Source organism: Ranitomeya variabilis, chromosome 5 (genome assembly GCF_051348905.1).
Source record: "Ranitomeya variabilis isolate aRanVar5 chromosome 5, aRanVar5.hap1, whole genome shotgun sequence".
Taxonomy (NCBI): Eukaryota; Metazoa; Chordata; class Amphibia; order Anura; family Dendrobatidae; genus Ranitomeya; species Ranitomeya variabilis.
Window position 1 is genome coordinate 544,618,387 of NC_135236.1, and position 21,999 is coordinate 544,640,385.

The 21,999-nt window shown below is 45.1% G+C and overlaps 1 protein-coding gene across 2 annotated transcripts in view; it reads left to right on the forward strand.

The window, feature by feature from the left end:
* Positions 1-427: 427 nt before the first annotated feature.
* Positions 428-21,999, forward strand: part of AFF4 (ALF transcription elongation factor 4) — a 103,865-nt gene continuing 82,293 nt past the window's right edge. Inside the window, exon 1 of one of the 2 annotated variants that reach the window (XM_077265864.1) lies at positions 428-688. The gene's annotated coding sequence lies outside the window, so the exon portion shown is untranslated. The remainder of the gene's footprint in view (positions 689-21,999) is intronic. The other variant, XM_077265865.1, reaches the window with a different exon arrangement.

Here is a 21,999-nt window from a genome sequence, read left to right on the forward strand (position 1 = left end):
GCCCTGGTACATCTCTATGTGAGGAGACTTATTCCTGATGGAATGGCCATTACACAACACTGGGCTCTCCTGTAAAGGCCACGGTAAGGAGTAACGTGTAATACTCTGCTTTACCACTAGGTGGAGTAAACCCCCATGCTTCAGCTGTATCAAAATCTAAAGCATCCAAACTATCAGTTAATTACAATTTTATTACACAGTTGCATGAGTACTTTAGGTTACGTTACAGTGCAGACAAAAAAAACTAGAAACAAAATCCGGACAGCTATTTACCACCAACAAAATGGCTACGTAATAGCGACACATAGGTAGCTGTCACTGCAGTACTGCGCATGCGCTCCCTTACGTAGCCTGAACGCTGGCGCCAAGGCAGAGCGAGACAGCGACGCCCAAAGTAGCCAGAAGCTCCACCCATGGTGCGTCACGTGACTGCATGGGAGCCCCTCCCAACGGTCACTGAGAGACACCGAGACCGGGAGACGCAGAGCTACCGGAGAGGGAACGAGTGCTCGCCGGCTCACACAAAGGAGACGCCCGGAATCCCGCAGAGCGACATGGGCCAGGCCGCAAGAGGGGCACCCGAGGCTCGGAGCGGCCGCTAAGGACAGGCGTCCGCACAGTGGAGGAGGAGGAGGAGGAGGGAGACAAGTCTGCTGTGGCAGCGGCCGGCCCTGAGGCCTCACAGGAGGTAAGCCGCTCTCCAGGCCGCCGTGCCCCTCCCCCAGCCCCGTGTTTATGGATTGTCATGTGTGACCCTCCTCCATGCCTGCTGCTGACCCCATCACCTCCAGCTACACGTGTGTCACATGACCAGGCATCAGGATGATTGCTGCTGCTGCTGCTGCAGAACCTCTTGAGGAGTGTCAGCCTTGTAGCAGGAGGTGCAGGGTGTTCCTGATTGGAGGAGCCCTTATTGTTCTCCCCAGACAGCCCCTCTGGGGGGAATGGAGTGGCCAGGCCTGGCAAGTGCCCACCTCCCCCAGAGCCTATTTATATCTGGGCAGGCTGTCGCTGGGCACCAGCTCCTGGCTCTGGGGGTGGACATCTGTATAGGTGTCACATCCTCCAGCTTCTCAGTGTGTGCTTTGATTAACCCTTCAGACCCCACTGCTTTTTGACAGGACTATGCATGAGATCACATAAGAGGGGCTGCAGCGCCCGCCCCTTGTCTTCTCATCAAGCCCTAACGGTTCTTTTGTGATGATAAAGTGGTCCGCGGCGGCCCCCAGCTGTGGTGAATGAAGCCCCTATTACCGACGGCAGGCTGGCCTCCTCGTTGATATCCATGTTTTCTGGCTTTGTGTGCTCCCGGTACGAGCTAGCGGTGTGTGCCGTGCTGATCGGCCTGTGATGGGCTGAATCTCCAGTAATTGACGTCAGGGCTTTGTTCCTCCACTTCAGTCCAGTGAGCATGTCTGTGGCATCACCGATGGGGGGCCGCTGTGCTGGAGATACTGGCGTGCGAGCACTGACTGTAGAACGGTGCACGCTTCCGCCGTCCTTTCTATCGTGGCCCTTTTTTACCGATCTTATCTAGCGATTTGGGAAGGGTTCGCTTTTGTCAGTGTCAGGTGTAATAGCAGCGGCACCCTAATTTCTCCTCTTCTCACTTGTACCATGCCTTCATTTTATTCTGGTCTCCTTTTTTTTTTTTTTTTTTGGATTAAGGAGAATCTATGATTAAAATATGTACGTTTCAGTGGAAATGTCACAGTAGGACATTCAGATAGGAGTAGACATCAGTTCATGTGCGGTGGGTGGCATCTGTCACCCATAGTCTCCAATGCTAGGACAATAATGGATATAGTACTCTGCCTTATACTGGTTGCCTCTAGCATGGGGGCCCACCCTATGGCCTGGGGACTACGTTGGCCCTCTGCATTTCTGTGCTGGCCTCACTTGGTGGTCATAGACGAGGCTGATCATATGTACTTACCATTCTAGGGAGTAGATGGGTAACTATTAATGGCTGAGGCCGTGTCATTATGTACGTTAGAAGTACATGGAGTGAAGTAGTGGCCGTGCATGAGTGCTGTCATAATCAGTGTCATTTATCGGAGAAGATAGGGTTGAATTTTATCTGCGTCTCACATAAAATATAAGGGAGAAAGGAGAATCCTTGGTCTATTTCTTCCTGGCTCGTGAGTGGGACAGAAGAGGACCTCTAACCTCCTTATAGCTGGGAGTCCTAAAAGGGGTATTGGCACCTATAAGATATGTGGTGATGACTTCTGATATTTTACTGTAGCTCATGGGGCTGGAACAGTGTTGTTCACCCCTTTTTATAGAATAGCAGTAACATTTGCCAGCCAAGATCTTAGTCTATGGATCTGCCTAGCTCTGCGTCAAGAGCAAGGCTGTGGAGTTGGTAAGCCAAACCTCCAACTCCTCAATTTCCATGACTCCGACTCCACCAAAATGGACTCAGACTCCACAGGCCTGGTCAAGAGACACTATTTGTCATTTTGGGCCTATTGAACGCCGAAGGGAAGTGATCAGTGGGAATTGCCTATACCGCCATGGGTTCTACTTCCTGACCAGTATACACTGCAGGTTTTCCATTTTGATTTTTTTTTTTGGACAGAAACTTTGCTACATATTATGGTACCAGCGTTGTGCAGTGACCTTTTATGTAAATGTCATCTACTCGCTGCAGAGCATATCCACAGTGCAGCGTGCCCGGCACTGCATATTTGTCATCTGCAATTTATTAGTTGACATTGTGGATATTTATTGTGGAATACATGCTATGCAATTAGTATTAATTCAAAGGCCAATTAGAGATGGTCAGTGCCCCCTTGGCATGGCCAATGGCTCAGAGCACCATTAGGCTGTCTCAGGTTACATTTTGGAGACCCCGCCCTTTCTGATTGACAGTTCTCTCTTGCCCAGAGTGAGTGCTACCAAAACTTTGTCCACTTGTCTGTGCACCCCGACACTCCTTGAGCCTGACACAAGCCCAATCTCCTCATTGGAAGCCAGTCACAAGAGGCAGAGCTGCAGTAAGTCTGAACCAATGATGAGACCCATTTTCTCAACAAAACATCCCTTGTTCCTGTACCTTTATCAGTTGTTGTTTTTTAACCTAAAAGGGGTCTTTTGTTTGGGGCTGTCCTTTATTAGCAATGTGCCATTAAGAAAAAGCAGCTCCTTCTCTGGCAGTCTTCTCATTTTGCAGAGGCCAAGATGGCAGGTGATGGGTGGCTGTCTGTACATGTTAAGTGGCCGCTGGATTTCCATGATGTTGTGTATAGATACATAGAATGGTATGGTGTAGAAGACTTCAATTTCTAAAAATAAAGTTGAATATTCTCATTTCTGATAGTCATGTATTTGTACAGGACTTGTAGTTAGGTTGATCCATTTTGCTGCCATAATATATAAACAATTACATAGGTCCGGCCTGTACCTCCTGTCTGGGCAGTTGAGTCTTCATATGCTGCACTTGGTTTCTTTGTATATACCAGACACATTGAGGCCATGTTCACACGCTGCGGTTTTTACCGCGGAACCGCCGCGATTTTGATGCTGCGGGTCCGCAGCAGTTTCCATAGCGTTTACATTAACATGTAAACCCTATGGAAACCGCAAACCGCAGTGCACATGCTGCGGGAAAAACCGCGCAGAAACGCAGCGGTTTACAACCCGCAGCATGTCACTTCTTTGTGCAGAATCGCTGCGATTCTGCACCCATAGGAATGCATTGAACCGCTTACTTCCCGCATGGGGCTGTGCCCACGTTGCGGGAAGTAAGCGGATAATGTGCCGATGGTACCCGGGGTGGAGGAGAGGAGACTCTCCTCCAGGCCCTGGGAACCATAAAATAGTGTAAAAAAAAAAGAATTAAAATAAAAAATGAAGCTATACTCACCTCTCAGCGCTGCCCGCGGCCGTCCGGTCTCAGTTGCTGTGCCGAACAGGACCTGTGGTGACGTCGCGGTCACATGACCGTGATGACGCCGCGGTCACATGACCGTGACGTCACGAAGGTCCTTGTCGGCACAGCCGCTTGCAGCGCCGGGGAGATTGCGACGTCAGAGGGTGAGTATAGCCAATTTTTATTATTTTTTACATTACTATTGATGCTGCATATGCAGCATCAATAGTACAGCAGTAATCCCTTCAGCGGAAACCGCGGAACAAACCGCGATAAATCTGCAGGGATAACCACAGCGGTTTTGCCCTGCAGATTTTCAATTCCGCTGCGGGATTAACCCGCAGAGGAACCCGCAGTGTGTGAACATGGCCTGAGACCACTGTGCAGACCTCTCACTGTGACTGCTGTATAGAGAAGGACTGCGCATGCACTCTGCTCCCCAACACACTCATAGTTGGGAGACCCGTACTCCAGACATGGTGCACAGATTACTTGGAGTACTTCTTTTATCCATAAATTCAGCTAAATTGGCTAATTAGCACTGATACAAAATGTTGATCAAAAGGATTGGGAAAATGAGTACAAACCGCCCTATCCTCATGTCCTCCGACATTTTCTGGTTGTCCAATCCTGATAAAAATCATCTGGTTTTGCAGACTTTTATCCATTGTTTTTGGGGGACCTTAAATTGGAACCTGTCACAGGAAAAAAGTGATTAACCCGAAGATGTGGGGTTAATCTGCAGGTTAATAGCGTTCCGGCATCATGCGACCACCTGCACTTAGAGCCACGCTGCCGACATATATGCTTTGCGTACAGTCACGGAAGATGGTACTGGCACGGGTGTAGTCACCGCTCTGTATATAGGAGCTGCAGCTGTAACCACACCCCACACCGAGCGGTGACTGAAACCGTGCCACCACCATACCGGTAACTGAACACCGAACGCAGCTTGGAGGAATAAAGTTACATTCATCCCAGCAGCGGGGCTCTAAGTGCAGGCGCCCGGCAGGTTCAGAATGCGATTAACTCCATATCTGCAAGTTACTAACATTTTTCTTGTAACAGATTCCTTTTAAGACTAATTTGGCTATGATAACTACAATAATACCCCAAAAAATGATAAATAGGCAAAAACTGAAAATCAGATAACGACTAGAAAGAACCAACAGTACAAATTGCCAGAAAGTTTACTATTAAATCATTATAAACATGAAAGGGAATGAATATTAAACAGGGTTGCTGCTAAGCAAGCAGAGACAACATATCACGTGTGGCCAAAGAAGGGTAAATAAAGTGCATACAAAACCTGACTATGGCTGGGCCCTTGGCATCACTAAAGTGTTCACAATAGTGCAGCATATCAGGCAAGAAAAGGTATGGAAAGGCACTTACATGATTAGATGTTAAGTTTGTATGGTGTCCCCAGCGCACGTTTCGCTTCTACGTCAGGTCTTCATATGTTCACATGTCCAGTAATAACTGTTATAACGGTCCAGCAGCAATCTGTTGACAAAAATATTTTGCAGACATAACTTTTTTTTTTCGAAGGGCTGAACAAAAAGCTGTTTTCAACTGGATCCAATTTTTTTTCAGACATTAAAGTCTGTAGGAAAGGGACCTGTTAATTGGCCATCAGTTTCCTTCCATTTGAAAAGGATCTGTTTTTTGCTTGCTTGATCCCTTTCAAATGAAAGAAAAATTGATGGCTATGGAACGGACCAGTTTTCCATAGACTTCAATGTTAGCAAAATGGATCTAGTTGAAACTTTTTTCCAGCTGGCAAATGTCTGCACAACATTTTTCCATCAACGGATTGCTGCTGGATTTGTTCTAACCGGTGATTACTGGACGTGTGAACGTAGCCTCAATATGTGACTGTTACCTGATGATCAGCTTGTCTCCCTGGTGGTTACTGCACCTAGCACTTTCTGTATGCTATACCTTATAGATGTGGGGCCCTCTGAGCCCATCTGTGGGCCACACTTGTTTAAGTGCTTCCACATGCTGCAGCACAAGTCACAGATACTATACATGTTTTCTGGGTGCCTATTTGTTTTAATGGGTGTAGAAATAGGGAATTATGTAGCTGTCCCCCAGTAAATATAAGCAGAAGAAACACCCCCCCCCCCCATAGTCCAGTTGCAGTCTGTGAGCCTATATGCACCAGGATGTATAGACACCAGTTGGACAACTGTAATTATTAAATGCTTATTTTACAAATAATCTTTCTGTAAAAGAAATTGGAAAGATGTTATTTAAAAAATGGGTAATTTCTATTAAACTATGGTAGATCATGCCAGAAATGGCAAATTGTTGCGTAAGCCCCAAAGCTTTTTGATTTACCTTAAAGTGGCTAAAGAAGTGTTGTTCTTTGCAATCCAGTTTCTAGTGCACTAGAAGAAGTGAAGATTTCAGGACTGGAGAGTCACTGATCTGTGACGTAGGGGTGTTTGCCGCAGGCAGTAGTGAGTGCAGCTCGCATTGTTCACTGCCAGTGACCTGTAAACAGGTCAGTGATGAATAAGTGGCCAGTGACAGGGCTAGTGTATTGCACTGCATCCTACTCATCGCACGGGGGTATGTATTGGATTTCAAAGACCAGGAGTCAGGTAGTCTGGAAATCTGTTGCTGGCACCTGCGGAAGTCAGCTAAGGTTGTTTTGGCTGGCTCCTGAATTCAATAGTAAATCTGACCATCCTTGATTCCTTGTCAGCACATTGTAAAAGGGTGTTTAGTGCTGCAGGTTGTCAGGCGAAACATTGAAAGCATTTCTTGGACACTTGGGGGCTCTTTTTGCACATATATTTTTCTGTAAAGGGTAACTGTTCTTTCAAGTAACTTTTCAGACGATGGACGTTTCGGCAGTATCTGCCTATATTTCAGGCACATAATAAAATGTAGTTGACTGCATTTTGTTGTCCACCTTACATAGTTGTATACTGATGAAAAAATGTCTGTCAGATTATTTACGGTAGTTACTGTGGGACAGCTTCCACCCGAAACGCATTAAAAAGTCCATTGTCTACAGCCAGGCCTTTATATATAACTGTATCTGTTCCAGCCCAGTGGACAGGGATGGACACTTAACACATCTTAAAAAGTCATTTTTAAATCAAGGCTACCACCCCACCTCCATTGATGATCAGATCATTAGAGCCAGAAGGATCCTCCGCAGTCGATTACTTCAAAACCAAGAAAAAATAAATAATCGTGTACCTCCAGTGGTGACCTACAACCCACAGCTTGAGGTACTGACAAAAACTGATAAACTTCACATCTTAGGGTACTGTCACACAGTGCAATTTTGATCGCTACGACGGCACGATCCGTGACGTCACAGCGTCGTATGATTATCGCTCCAGCGTCGTAGACTGCGGTCACACGTTGCAATCACGGCGCTGGAGCGATGCCGAAGTCCCCGGGTAACCAGGGTAAACATCGGGTTACTAAGCGCAGGGCCGCGCTTAGTAACCCGATGTTTACCCTGGTTACCAGCATAAACGTAAAAAAAACAAACAGTACATACTTACATTCCGGTGTCTGTCCCCCGGCGTTCTGCTTCTCTGCACTGTGTAAGCACCATAGCCGGAAAGCAGAGCGGTGACGTCAGACGTCACCGCTGTGCTCGCTTTCCGGCCGGCAGGCGCTCACAGTGCAGAGAAGCTGAGACGCCGGAGGACAGACACCGGAATGTGAGTATGTACTGTTTTTTTTTTTTACGTTTACGCTGGTAACCAGGGTAAACATCGGGTTACTAAGCGCGGCCCTGCGCTTAGTTACCCGATGTTTACCCTGGTTACAAGCGAACACATCGCTGGATCGGTGTCACACACAACGATCCAGTGATGTCAGCGGGTGATCAAGCGACGAAAGAAAGTTCCAAACGATCTGCTACGACGTACGATTCTCAGCAGGATCCCTGATCGCTGCTGCGTGTCAGACACTGCGATATCGTAACGATATCGCTAGAACGTCATGAATCGTACCGTCGTAGCAATCAAAATTGCACTGTGTGACAGTACCCTTACACAAGGATGACCGGATAAAGACAGTATTCAAAGACCCTCCCTTGATGTGCTACAGGCCACCTCCAAATTTAAGAAACCTCATCATCTGAAGTTCAGTGCCCTCAGATTCACCGAGAGGAACTTATCCATGCAATGTGAAGAGCTTCAAAACCTTCACTCATGTAGAGACCAAAGACAGGATACCGATTCCCACCACACATCAGGACTATAACATTCCCGGGACATTCACATGTTGTTCTTCCAATGTGGTGTTCTTAATTCTGTGCACTATATGTCCTATGTGGGAGAAACATGACAGAAACTGAGAGCAAGGATGAGGTCTCATCGCAACACAATTACAGATAAAAAAACAAGCAAAAACATTTAATGGTTTCTAAACAATTTCTGTGATCCAGGACATTACATAAACAATATGAAAGTTGTCATATATTAAAAGGCAATTTTAAATCTCAAAAACATTGCAGGGTCTGGAGATAACTCCAGAAAAAAGGCAGAGATACTTACCTGCCCAGACCTCCAAACAAATGCACTATCAGGGTGCAGCAGACCCAATTAAAGGTGGTGGCACAGGTTTAATTGGGTCTGCGTTGCACCCTGATAGTGCATTTGTTTGGAGGCGTGGGCAGGTAAGCATCTCTGCCTCTTTTTCTGTTATTTTCTGCATAATTTTGGAGGATTTCTAAGTCCTCTTTTTGTGGTTTTAAAGGGTCTGGGGATACAAGCTTATTAGAGTCGTTGATTCTGTCCACACAGGACTAAATCTGTCAGGAGGATTTATGACACACTACAGAATCTGAGGAATCTGCTCTAGAGAGGAGGGCATCCGGCCTCTGATCTTACTTGGATATTAGGACTATAAATGATTCGCACCACTAATGTACCGTATATACTCGAGTATAAGCCGAGATTTTCAGCCCAAATTTTTGGGCTGAAAGTGCCCCCTCGGCTTATACTCGAGTCATGATCGGTGGTGGGGTCGGCGGGTGAGCACTGTCATATACTTACCTGCTTCCGGGGCTCCTGTCGCTCCCCCTGCCCGTCCCACTGTCTCCGGGTGCCGCAGCCTCTTCCCCTGAGCGGTCACGTGGGACCGCTCATTAGAGAAATGAATAGGCTGCTCCACCTCCCATAGGGGCGGAGCCGCATAATTCATTTCTCTAATGAAGCGGTGCCGGTGACCGCTGATAGAGAAAGAGGCTGCGGCACCGAAGACAGGCAGGGGGAAGGAGCGGGACGCCGGGAGCAGGTAAGTATGACATATTCACCTGTCCTCGTTCCACACGCCGGGCGCTGTCTCCATCTTCCCGGCGTCTCTCTGCACTGACTGCAGGCAGAGGGCGCGATGACGCATATAGTGTGCGCGCCGCCCTCTGCCTGATCAGTCAGTGCAGAGAGACGCCGGGAAGATGGCGCCGAGGAGCTGCAAGCAAGACAGGTGAGTATGTGTGTTTTTTTTTTTTTTTTTTATTGCAGCGGCAGCAGCACATATTTATGTGGAGCATCTATGGGGCAATGGTGCAGAGCACTATATGGCACAGCTATGGGGCAATGGTGCAGAGCACTATATATGGCACAGCTATGGGGCAACGGAGCAGAGCACTATATGGCACAGCTATGGGGCAACGGAGCAGAGCACTATATAGCACAGCTATGGGGCAACGGTGCAGAGCATTATATATATGGCACAGCTATGGGGCAACGGTGCAGAGCATTATATATATGGCACAGCTATGGGGCAACGGTGCAGAGCACTATATGGCACAGCTATGGGGCAACGGTGCAGAGCACTATATGGCACAGCTATGGGGCAACGGTGCAGAGCACTATATGGCACAGCTATGGGGCAACGGTGCAGAGCACTATATGGCACAGCTATGGGGCAACGGTGCAGAGCACTATATGGCACAGCTATGGGGCAACGGAGCAGAGCACTATATGGCACAGCTATGGGGCAACGGTGCAGAGCATTATATATATGGCACAGCTATGGGGCAACGGTGCAGAGCACTATATGGCACAGCTATGGGGCAACGGTGCAGAGCACTATATGGCAGAGCTATGGGGCAACGGTGCAGAGCATTATATATATGGCACAGCTATGGGGCAACGGTGCAGAGCATTATATATATGGCAGAGCTATGGGGCAACGGTGCAGAGCATTATATATATGGCACAGCTATCTATGGGGCAACGGTGCAGAGCATTGTATATATGGCACAGCTTTATGTGGAGTATCTATGGGGCCATAATGAACGTGCAGAGCATTATATATGGCACAGCTGTATGTGGAGCATCTATGGGGCCATAATGAATGGTATGGAGTATCTATTTCTAATTTTGAAATTCACCGGTACCTGCTGCATTTTCCACCCTAGGCTTATACTCGAGTCAATAAGTTTTCCCAGTTTTTTGTGGCAAAATTAGGGGGGTCGGCTTATACTCGGGTCGGCTTATACTCGAGTATATACGGTAATCCAATTAAGGATTCATTCTCTGAGCTTACTTTGTTTATTTAAATGTTAATTTACTATACCATACCTCCTCTTTTTTTTTTTTTTTTTTTGATTTGTTTGTGCATATATTTTTGTGTTTTCTTTTATACCATGCCTGAGGAAGGGACCGAAGAGGTTTTGAAAGCTTGCTTTGTAACATCATTCTCTATACTCCTCCTTCTAGACCTGTCCTCTGCCTTCAACACAGTTGACTACTGCATCCTACTGTAGGATCATTCCATGGTATCTTACGTTACAACACAATATAGTAACTTACGTTACAAAGATGATGGGAACTTGCCTTACAATAAGGTTAATCCAATGGATGGTAACATATTGTAACTTAAGTTGCCAGCATCTTAGTAACGAAAGTTACTATACTGTGCGGTAACGTAAGTTATCTATATTTCTTGTAATAAAAACTGTTGCTTTTAACTTGAGGTTAAAATAAATTGTTTAGGCTAGTTTCACACTAGCATTAACTGCATTACGTCGCAAATCCGTTTTTTACCGAAAAAAACGGATGCGTCAAAAAAAGTGAAAAACGTATGCAACGCATACAGCATTTCGACGGATCCGTCGCAAATCCGCTAAACGTTTCCGTCGAAATACTGGATGCGTTGCATACGTTGCATCCGTTTTTACCATCCGTTGCATCCGTTTTTACGACGGATCCGTTTTTAAAATGGGAGGCTCCCAAATTTGATTGGCTACTGGAAAATATGGAAAACTATATAGTTACTGTTTTTACAGCCCATCTTTGAGGGTTTTAGTTTTGTGGCAGCGATGGAAGGTGTTCTTGTGAGGATTGCTAGCTTGGTTACCGACGTTATCTTTGAGACGAATCGCCTGGATATCATAGTGCGGGAGAAGGAGGCGGCAGCGGAAAGACGTAGGATGCTTCTGCAGCAACGGAGACGGAGGCGACTCTGGATACATCAGATTAATGAACTACGGATGATGATAAAGGGATCCAAACCCTAACCCTACCCCTAACCTTACACCTAACCGTTTAATGAACATTTTCTGACAGTCATAGTGCCACGTATTTCAGTGCCACGTATTTAAGTGCCACGTACTATAAATACTATAACTACGTGGTTATACGTGGCACTGAAATATCGTGGCACGTAAATACGTGGCACTTAAATGCGTGGCACTGAAATACATGGCACTGAAATATTGTGGCATTTACGTGAAATACGTGGCACTTATGTACGTGGCACTTATGTACGTGGCACCTATATACGTGGCACTTATATACGTGGCACTTATATACGTGGCACTTATATACGTGGCACTTATATACGTGGCACCTATATAGGTGGCACCTATATAGGTGGCACGTATATAGGTGCCACGTATATAGGTGCCACGTACAGAAGTGCCACGTACAGAAGTGCCACGTACTTCATGTAAATGCCACGATATTTCAGTGCCACGCATTTAAGTGCCACGTATTTACGTGCCACGATATTTCAGTGCCACGTATAACCACGTGGTTATAGTATTTATAGTATGTGGCACTGAAATACGTGGCACCTATATACGTGGCACTTAAGTACGTGGCCATATATGTGGGGTTGAAGGCCCAGGCCAGGTTTATATAGATTTGGGGGTGTCTGGCCAATTGGCAACAAAATCCAGCTTCTGAGCATGCTCAGTGTAAAAAAACGTATTGCAGCGCTGCATTGCGTCGTACGACGTGTCCCGACGCATCCGTCGCTCATAGGCTTCCATTGTAGCCAACGACGCATGCCGCAGGATGCGTCGCGACACGTTTTTTAGGCGGAGACAAAAAACGCTACAAGCAACGTTTTTTGCCGACGACGTGTCGCCAAATTTCGACGCATCCGTCGTACGACGCACACAACGTATGCCAATCCGTCGCAATACGTCGCCAATACAAGTCTATGGGGAAAAAACGCATCCAGCAAAAACTTTTGCTGGATGCGTTTTTTCTGAAAAAAGACGTTTTGAGACGTAATGCAGTTAACGCTAGTGTGAAAGTAGCCTTAAAGTTGCTGGGACTATGGAGTTTTAATACAATAAAAATAGTGCTTCTCCACTGTTTACCAGAACAGAAAATTTGGCAGACTCATGAAGGACTCCTTTTTTTTGTAACGTAAGTTACCAAGTAATAACACTGTATTTTGTATTTAATTTTATTGTTGAAAAATAAAACTGTGTTGAAATCTATTGAGAATAGTTTAATGTACATTATACATTCACTCCTTTTTGTGCCTGCCTTCAAAGAACAAATAGAGAACCGTGTGCACTACTAAGGAAGGTGCCGTAGTAGGATCCCACACCATGAAGTAATAAAAATAAACTAGGCACTCAACTTAAAGATGAATTTTTTGACTTTTAGTGTAGTCAAGGCAAAATGTTTTGGCCGCATTTGACCTTTACCAATTACAAACTATACAGGAGTGTCAGGGATTCGTGGGAATCCTGTGTCAGCTGACAAGCAGCGGACGCTGCGTTCTTCTCCAGGCACGTGCACACATTCAGGTCCCCTGGCTTGTTTACCATTGGGGTTTTTCCTTTTTAAATGCCTCATACCCTTATGAAAGTGACCATACTGAGACGTGCCTCACTAAAAATCCACAGGATTCCCACAAATCCCTGACACTCATGTATAGTTTGTAATTGATAAAGGCCAAATGGGGAAAAAACGTTTTGCGTTGACTACATTAAAAGTAAAAAAAAATCATCTTTGAGTGCCTAGTTTATTTTTATGCCTTCAAAGAACAGTCTGTAGCCAGTTTTTGGCTTGTGAATGTAACGTAAGGTACCATGGAATGACCCTGTAGATCTTCTTCCTTTTGGCATCAAAGACCTTGCCATATCCTGGATCTCCTCATACCTTACAAACCACACATCTTAGCAATTCCTACTCCCCCACACTACCTCCTCATCCCGCCCTCTCTCTGTTGGTATCCCTCTGGGCTCTGTCCTAGGACCCCTACTCTTTTCCATCTATACCCTTGGCCTAAAGGTCCCCTTCCCTCTGTACCAGTCAGTCATTGTTAGTTTGTCTACTGTAAGTGATATTTGTATTTTGGATGTATCCCCTTCTCATGTACAGCACCATGGAATCAATGGTGCTATATAAATAAATAATAATAAAAATCATCTATTTTTGTTAGCCATTATACGGTATAACTACCAGATTATCTTGTTTTTCCCACATAGTTGCCTGGGACAACTCATGAAGTCCTATGGCTTTCAGTACCATTTATACGCTGATGACACTCAGATCTACCTCTCTGGCCCAGATGTCACCTCTCTGCTCTCCAGAATCCCAGAGTGTCTATCAGCCATATCCTCCTCCTTCTCCTCTCGCTTCCTCAAGCTCAATGTGGACAAATCTAAACTCATAATCTTTCCTCTGACTCGTGTATCTTCCCTACCTAATAGATATATCACAATAAATGACATCACACTTTCCCCTGTACCAGAAATCCGCTGCCTTGGAGTAACCTTTGACTCTGCCCTGTTCTTCAAACTGCACATCCAAGCTGTCGCCACCACCTGTCGCCTCCAGCTCAAAAATATTTCTAGAATCCGTCCTTTCCTTAGCCCTCAGCCCTCAAACTACTAAAATGCTTGTAAATGCCCTAATCATCTCCTGCCTTGACTACTGTAACATCCTCCTCTGTGGCCTACCTTCTAACACTCACACCTCTCCAGTCCATCCTTAACTCTGCTGCCTGACTAATCTCTCCTCACTACTTTCCTGCTCACCCTCCCCTTTTTGCAAATCCCTTTTTTCTTTTGATTAAAGTCAAGGGCCCTTCAGCACAAACGCCTAAATCTTGTGTTTCAGGGCTTCAGACATATTCCCTGACGTAGCTACTGACAAGTGGATAAGATATGTTGTGAACACAGTCTTAAGGTACCGTCACACTCAGCGACGCTGCAGCGATATAGACAACGAGCCGATCGCTGCAGCGTCGCTGTTTAGGTCGCTGTAGAGATGTCAAACACAGCAGCGCCAGAACGATGCAGGAGCGATCCTGTGACGTAGCGGTGACGCACTTATCGTTCTCACAGGTCGTTAGCTCCATGTAAAACATTGCTGACATCGTTGCTTTTGCTGTCAAACACGACGATACACGCCGATCTGACGACCAAATAGAGTTCTGGACTTCTAGCTCCGACCAGCGATATCACAGCAGGATCCTGATCGCTGCTGCGTGTCAAACACAACGAGATCGCTAACCAGGACGCTGCAACGTCACGGATCGTTGTCGTTCTCGTAAAGTTGCTGAGTGTGAAGGTACCTTTATTTCAGTATTTTTATCCACTCTTTGACAAATTTACATCAGATTGTACACTTTTATCTAATATGTAAAATTTAGTTGGGTTCACTAACTTTCAAGCACCGCTGTACATGTTAAATTCAGTTCAGAGACATATTTCTTTATGTTGGCGAGCAAGAGTCAGTAGACATTGTCATTTCTGCTTCGTGGCCTTTCATGTTCTGTACATCCTCTTGTTCTATAGTAACTTGACCTACTGTCATGAAAGATTATGGTTAATTGCCATGTTGTGGAGAAGTGAAGACCAGTGATTTTTGGGTCTTATAGAAGCATCTTATTGGCCTTTTTTTCAGTATACATAAGGTGGTTTTCCTGAACTTTTTGTGTTGTACCCAACCCCTCCCATGATCAGTTGTTAGCTGATGCTGTGGAGCTCAGGAATTATCCTTATATGCTTACGTCCAACGCTATATGAGGGGGTATTCCAGAAAAAAACCCCGAGAATTACGATACTGATTTAATTTCTTTTGTTCAAGATAACAGCTTTCCCATTAGGTTTTTCTTCATTCTTGGAAATAAGACAATGTTTTGAACAGTGGAAAAACCATTCCGACAAGTGCATATCATCTAATGGACAGTATTTTGAAGTGGATGAATGTTCTCAAGATGTTATCTTGTTATCATATATATATAATTTTTTTTTAATGTCTGGTTTTTTTTTTTTGGGGGGGTACCCCTTTTTATGTTTTTGTCTCATAACCAAGGCAGTAACCATTCTCTGTGACACATGCAAAGCATAGGTAGCTGCTTTATATTTTTAGAGCAGCCTTTATTACCACACTGGATCACTATTGCTGACCACAGCTATGGAGTCTTATGCTAGAATACAGAAGTCAGTTGCCACTTATAGGATCATACAGTGCCTTTTTTTTTCTTCATCCGATTAGTCTCTAGAAACGTAAAAAGCACCTCTGCCCCAACAGTGCAGGCTCATGTAAATCTGGGATAAGTTCCTCTAACAATCGTACATGTCTGCAAGAAACGCACTAAAAATGGCCTCCTTGACTTTGTCTACTAGGACACATTTACGCCTTCCCTTGTGGTCTATAAGTAATGGTGGGAGATGCATCTGTAAGTGTGCCTGTTCAAGTAGCTTAGGGCCCTGTAGCATTAGTATAGGTGCCTAGCCAATCGATTTGCCTGCCCTCCCAACTGTGTTTTCCACAATCACACCTAAGGAGCTTGTGTATTCGGGAGTCTTGCACCAATATCGCACCTTATCACCTATCTATGGTGTTGGTGATAAGTATCTGATCGCTGGGGGGCCCGACCGCTGCATGAGAAATTAGAAAATGTGTGTATTCAGTGCCATTACGTTGTTTGTAGTCTTTACTTTTGTTATCTGTACTATTGTCTTTCTCCCTTGAGACCATAGACACATTGACAAAGCTCATGTGTTTTGTATTTGTATAAACATAAATAATGGTCACCCTATAAGAGGCTGCCCCGTGCTGTCATCAGGAGCAAACTTACCTGCTTCATGATAGTTCAAACCAGCGACATGGTTTCACTGTTGTCCCGAACTGTGTCCTTGCCCCTACAGCTCCAGAGAAGGGCAGTGGCAGGGAAGATCGCCAGATGCAGCGATTACAAGCTCTATTACACAGAGCTTGTAAGTGCTGCACTCTTTGCCTAGGAGTCTGCACCGCTGGTAACCAAGGTAATGAGCAGTACACAAAACATGATTATCCCTCCATTCTTGAGAACGGAGAGGATTTTTTTCATACCAAGTAAATTAAGTTTTTGCAAGAACCTTGCAGTTTCGTCCTTGATTACAATGATGAGATGACCCCTTTTAAGTGTCAGCTTTTTTATTTATAGATGTAAGCTTCACTATGGTTGTTAGCTGTTTTATAGGTTTGATGGATGAGACCTTTTGGGTTTAGCATCTGAGAAAGATATTGTATCACGTGTCACATGCACCCTACTATGCATACCGTCAGCATACATACACCCTTTGTGTGTGATTAACCAAGTAAAAATGTGGCTCTTCTAGTGCTGGGAAATTTCCATGGCTGGGCTGTGTAGGCAGTATTTTCCAGATTTGAGGCATAAGTTTGTGCTAATTTGGTTTTGTCCGGCTGTTCTTGTACATTGTACTTGTAGTCCGATCTGCAGCCCACATGAGAAGAGTCTGCATAAAGTTGTGTTTTATTAATTGAACTTGCTGCTGTTTCTATTTGCGTCCACAGGCGATCCTGCAAGTGATTGATGGCTGCATCTGTATGCACAGTCTTACAGGGAAGACACTCGGTCACTGAGTAGGACCCCCACTGGACTCCTATACATACGAACACCTGTGAGTTCCCGTAATAAAACACAACTGTAGGCAGAATCTTCTCTAGCAAAGCTACACTGCTCACAAAAAGAAAGGGATACCGTATATACTCGAGTATAAGCCGAGATTTTCAGCCCACTTTTTTGGGCTGAAATTGCCCCTCTCGGCTTATACTCGAGTCATACCGGGGGTCGGCAGGGGAGGGGGAGCGGGGGCTGTCTAAAAATACTCACCTAGTCCAGGCGCGGTCCCTGCTTCCCCGGCGCCGGCAGCAGCAGCTTCAGCTTCTTCCTGTACTCAGCAGTCACATGGTCCCGCTCATTACAGTAAATGAATATCCGGCTCCACCTCCCATAGGGGTGGAGCCGCATATTCATTACTGTAATCAGCGGTACCATGTGACCGCTGGGTACAGGATGAAGCGCTGAGGCGTCGGGGAAGCAGGATCTACACAGCGGCAGGACCAGGTGAGTATACGGGGAGGGGAGCGCAGCGCTGCGCGATAGTCACCTGCTCCTCGTTCCGGGCGCCAATCTGTCTCCAGCAGTGACGCTGAGGTCAGAGGGCGCGGTGACGTGGTCAGTGCGCGCCCTCTGCTGAACGTCAGTGCTGGAGACAGATCGGCGCCGGAACGAGGAGCAGGTGACTATTGAAAGTGCCGGGGGCCTGAGCGACGGAGAGGTGAGTATGTGATTTATTTTTTTAATCGCAGCAAATGGAGCAAGTGTCTATATGGAGCATCTATGGGGCCATAACGTTCCTGCAGCACTATATGGGGCCATAACATTCCTGCAGCACTATATGGGGCCATAACATTCCTGCAGCACTATATGGGGCCATAACATTCCTGCAGCACTATATGGGGCCATAACATTCCTGCAGCACTATATGGGGCCATAACATTCCTGCAGCACTATATGGGGCCATAACATTCCTGCAGCACTATATGGGGCCATAACATTCCTGCAGCACTATATGGGGCCATAACATTCCTGCAGCACTATATGGGGCCATAACATTCCTGCAGCACTATATGGGGCAAGTGTCTGTATGGGGCCATAATTAACGTTTGTAGGGCACTACGGCATATGGGGCAAGTGTCGGTATGGAGCATCTTATAGGGCCATAACGTTTGTGCAGCACTATAAGGGGCAAATATCTTTATAGAGCATCTTATGGGGCCTTTATTAACCTTTATGCAGGATTATATGGGGCATATTTTAATATGGAGCATCTTATGGGGCCATAATGAACAGTATGGAGCATTATATGGGGCTCCTGATTCAATATGGATATTCAAAGACACTTAACCTACTGATGTTTCAATTAATTTTACTTTTATTGGTATCTATTATTACTTTTGACATTTACCGGTAGCTGCTGCATTTTTCCCCCTAGGCTTATACTCGAGTCAATAAGTTTTCCCAGTTTTTTGTGGCAAAATTAGGGGGGTCGGCTTATACTCGAGTATATACGGTATTTGCCATTCAGGTGAAACTTATGGAAAATGTAGAGTTCGTGCTACAGTAATATTTTATCATAAAAAAAGGGTCAACAACTTGTCATGTTACCTTGAGCATCAATTATAGCTTGATAATGACATCACATGCTGTTCACAAGTAGAGTCTGCTGAGGCATGGCATCCCAGTCTTCTTGACGGGCGTCCCTCAAGTCATTGAGATTCTGGGGTACAGAGTTACGAGCCTCTACACTGCGACTCAGCTGACCCCATAGGTTTAGGATGGGATTCTGGTCCGGACAAACTGCAGGCCACTCCAGTTGAGGTACTCCAGTCTCTAGCAGCAGTTCCCTACTTGTGCGACCTTGATGAACTGGAGCATTGTCGTTCATGAAGATGAAATTTAGGCCTCTGTTGTTCATGCAGAGACACAATGAATTTATTAATAATGTTATTCAAGTACTAGGGACATTTCACTGTACCAGTTATAAAGTGAAGGGCAGTTCTGTTTGACAATACACACTTGCCCACACTGCAACACCACCACCAAAGGCTCATCTGGTGACGATAATGGCTGATGCATAGCACTCTCTTGATGTCTCCAACATCATTGGCAGCCATCATTTCTGCTTGGTGTGAATCGAGAGCGTTGCATGCTGTTTGTAAGTGTATGTTTTACTCATTGTCCTATTCCCATCTGGTTGGTACATTCCTGCCCTTCCCTATATACCTCTTTACTTTTTCTGGGTGTTTGTGTTTTCCCCTTTGTGTCTTGTTTACCTTCTGTTTCTGTCCCAGACCTCATGTGGTGTGGGACGGGACAGGTCAGGCTTATTTCAGGAGCATAGTAAGGTCAGACTCTGGCCTCTCTACCTTCAAGTATACCCCCTGGATAGTTAGGGTCACTGTGCCAGGGACCGTTTGAGACTCCTCTTCCTTACCGAAGACCGTCATAGGGTGACAGTCACACTCTAAGCTGAGTGGCCACTTCCGTCTGAGAACATCCTGCTTGAAGCTTCGCAATTCTGAGGTACTGTTGATCCATTGTTAGGTGTCGGCTTGGTTTCATGATGTCAAATTGTGAACGGCATGATGTGTAGGACTGGTTAAATACCAATTGTAATTGAACCCTGAAATGTATTGGGTGATCCAGGGATTAAACACCTGTTATGAATTTTGCCATTAACCTCCATGTTAGAGAGCAGCAAGTTGTGCAAAGTATTGAAACATTTAAACAGTTGGACATGTGCATTCCAAAGATTAGAGGCCATCACATCAAGCTCACCTGAATAGGTTAGAGCGCATATTAGGTTCTTGCTAAAATTTCAATTGAAAGCCAAAATTCCCTCATTTTAAAATAAGTATCCTTAGTGTATTTGTGGTGGGGTGATAGGATGTGGCTGTGTGCTTATGAAGGGTTGTTGTGTACTGTGTGCATTCTTGATGTTATGGTGGCAGTATTATGGTAAGCATCAGCACAAGACAAACCATGGATCTACATTCCAGGTTAGCCTTCCTGATGTTTAAAAACTCCATTAGCTTAATTTTTTAATTTTTGCTTTTCAATTTAGGTTTCGTTAAAAATGTTTGCACCCTTTGCAGTCTATAGCCTGTGCATTGGACTCTGCTGCTGACTGCAGAAAGAACTGAGACTTTAGTAATCTCTAATTGTAGGTTTTTTTTGTTTTGTTTTTTTTTTTAATCTTTTTTTTTTTTCTTTTTCTAAGAACCTCTTTGCTGATTTGTGACTGCAAACCATAACAAAGTTGAATGTGCAGGGAAACGAACATGTAAATGAAAAATGTGTGAACATTTTAATGAACCTCGATTGCAAAAAAAAAAAAAAATGTTTAGCCCAAAGTACGTTTTAAATACACGCATAAAATTGTCTTTAATGCCGTGCCAAAGACTAGCTTCACAAGTGACTGACAAATGGCAAGCTGGCTGTGGGTCTCCTGGCTAAGACTCGGGTCACGGCCCCATAGCAATATATGAGGCTGTAGAATTCTGGTCAGGAAGCCACAGGTCGGTCTGAAAATCATGCGCGGACACGGAGCATAACTCTATTGTGTGACATAGCCTTATAGGGATGCCAACATGTCTGAAACATAGAGACATATTTCAGCTAAGACCTAAGAAATTCTCATGTTTATAATTGTTAGATATAAATACGGTAATTGTACTCAAAATTAGTCAGATTGGAGCTATTGCTTCATAGCCCAATAATGAGTTTTCATAGGCAACATAAGACAACCAAAGAAGTGAAGAGCTGACAAGTTGACTCTTGGGAATTGTCCAGTCCTGGTTTATGGAGTGCTATTGTTTTTACTATAGCAATGTGTTCAGTGTAAACACTGGAGTCCTGAACACTAAAGGTGACTGGCATGTCTTATTATCATGGAGAGAGGTCATTGTTTGGCTTCAGGCTATTTTGTAGTCAACTGACCTAGTGGTTGACTGTAAAAATTTGTGTTAACCCCTTAAGGTACCGTTACACTAAACGACTTACCAACGATCACAACCAGCGATACGACCTGGCCGTGATCGTTGGTAAGTCGTTGTGTGGTCGCTGGGGAGCTGTCACACAGACAGCTCTCTCCAGCGACCAACGATCAGGGGAACGACTTCGGCATCGTTGAAACTGTCTTCAACGATGCCGAAGTCCCCCTGCAGCACCCGGGTAACCATGGTAAACATCGGGTTACTAAGTGCAGGGCCGCGCTTAGTAACCCGATATTTACCCTGGTTACCATTGTAAAAGTTTAAAAAAAAAACACTGCATACTCACATTCCGTGACGTCACCGCTGTGCTCTTCTTTATGGCCGTCACTGACAGTCAGTGCGGGAAGCTGACGGCGGGGGACATGACAGACATCGGAATGTGAGTATGTAGTGGTTTTTTTTTTTTTTTTTACTTTTACAATGGTAACCAGGGTAAATATCGGGTTACTAAGGGCGGCCCTGCGCTTAGTAACCTGATATTTACCCTGGTTACAAGTGAACACATCGCTGGATCGGCGTCACACACGCCGATCCAGCGATGACAGCGGGTGATCAGCGACGAAAAAAGGTCCTGATCATTCCCTGCGACCAACGATCTCCCAGCAGGGGCCTGATCGTTGGTCGCTGTCACACATAACGAGATCGTTAGTGGGATCGTTGCTAACGTCACCAAAAAAGCGTGACGTTGCAACGATATCGTTAACGAAATCGTTGTGTGAAGGTACCTTTAGTGATGGAGCCAAATTTTTGAAATCTGACCAGTGTCACTTTATGTGGTAATAACTCTGGAACGCTCCAACAAATCAAAAATTAGAGAAAGATGTAAAAAAATTAGCAATTTTCAAACTTTGATTATCCCTTTAATCCAGATGTTCATACCATTGCAAAACATTAATAAATAACATTTCCCTCATGTCTGCTTTACATCAGCACCATTTGTAAAATGTTCTTTTATTTTGTTAGCATTTTAGGAGGTTTAAAAATGTAGCAGTAATTTTTCATTTATTCAAGGAAACTTAACCAAAAAATTTT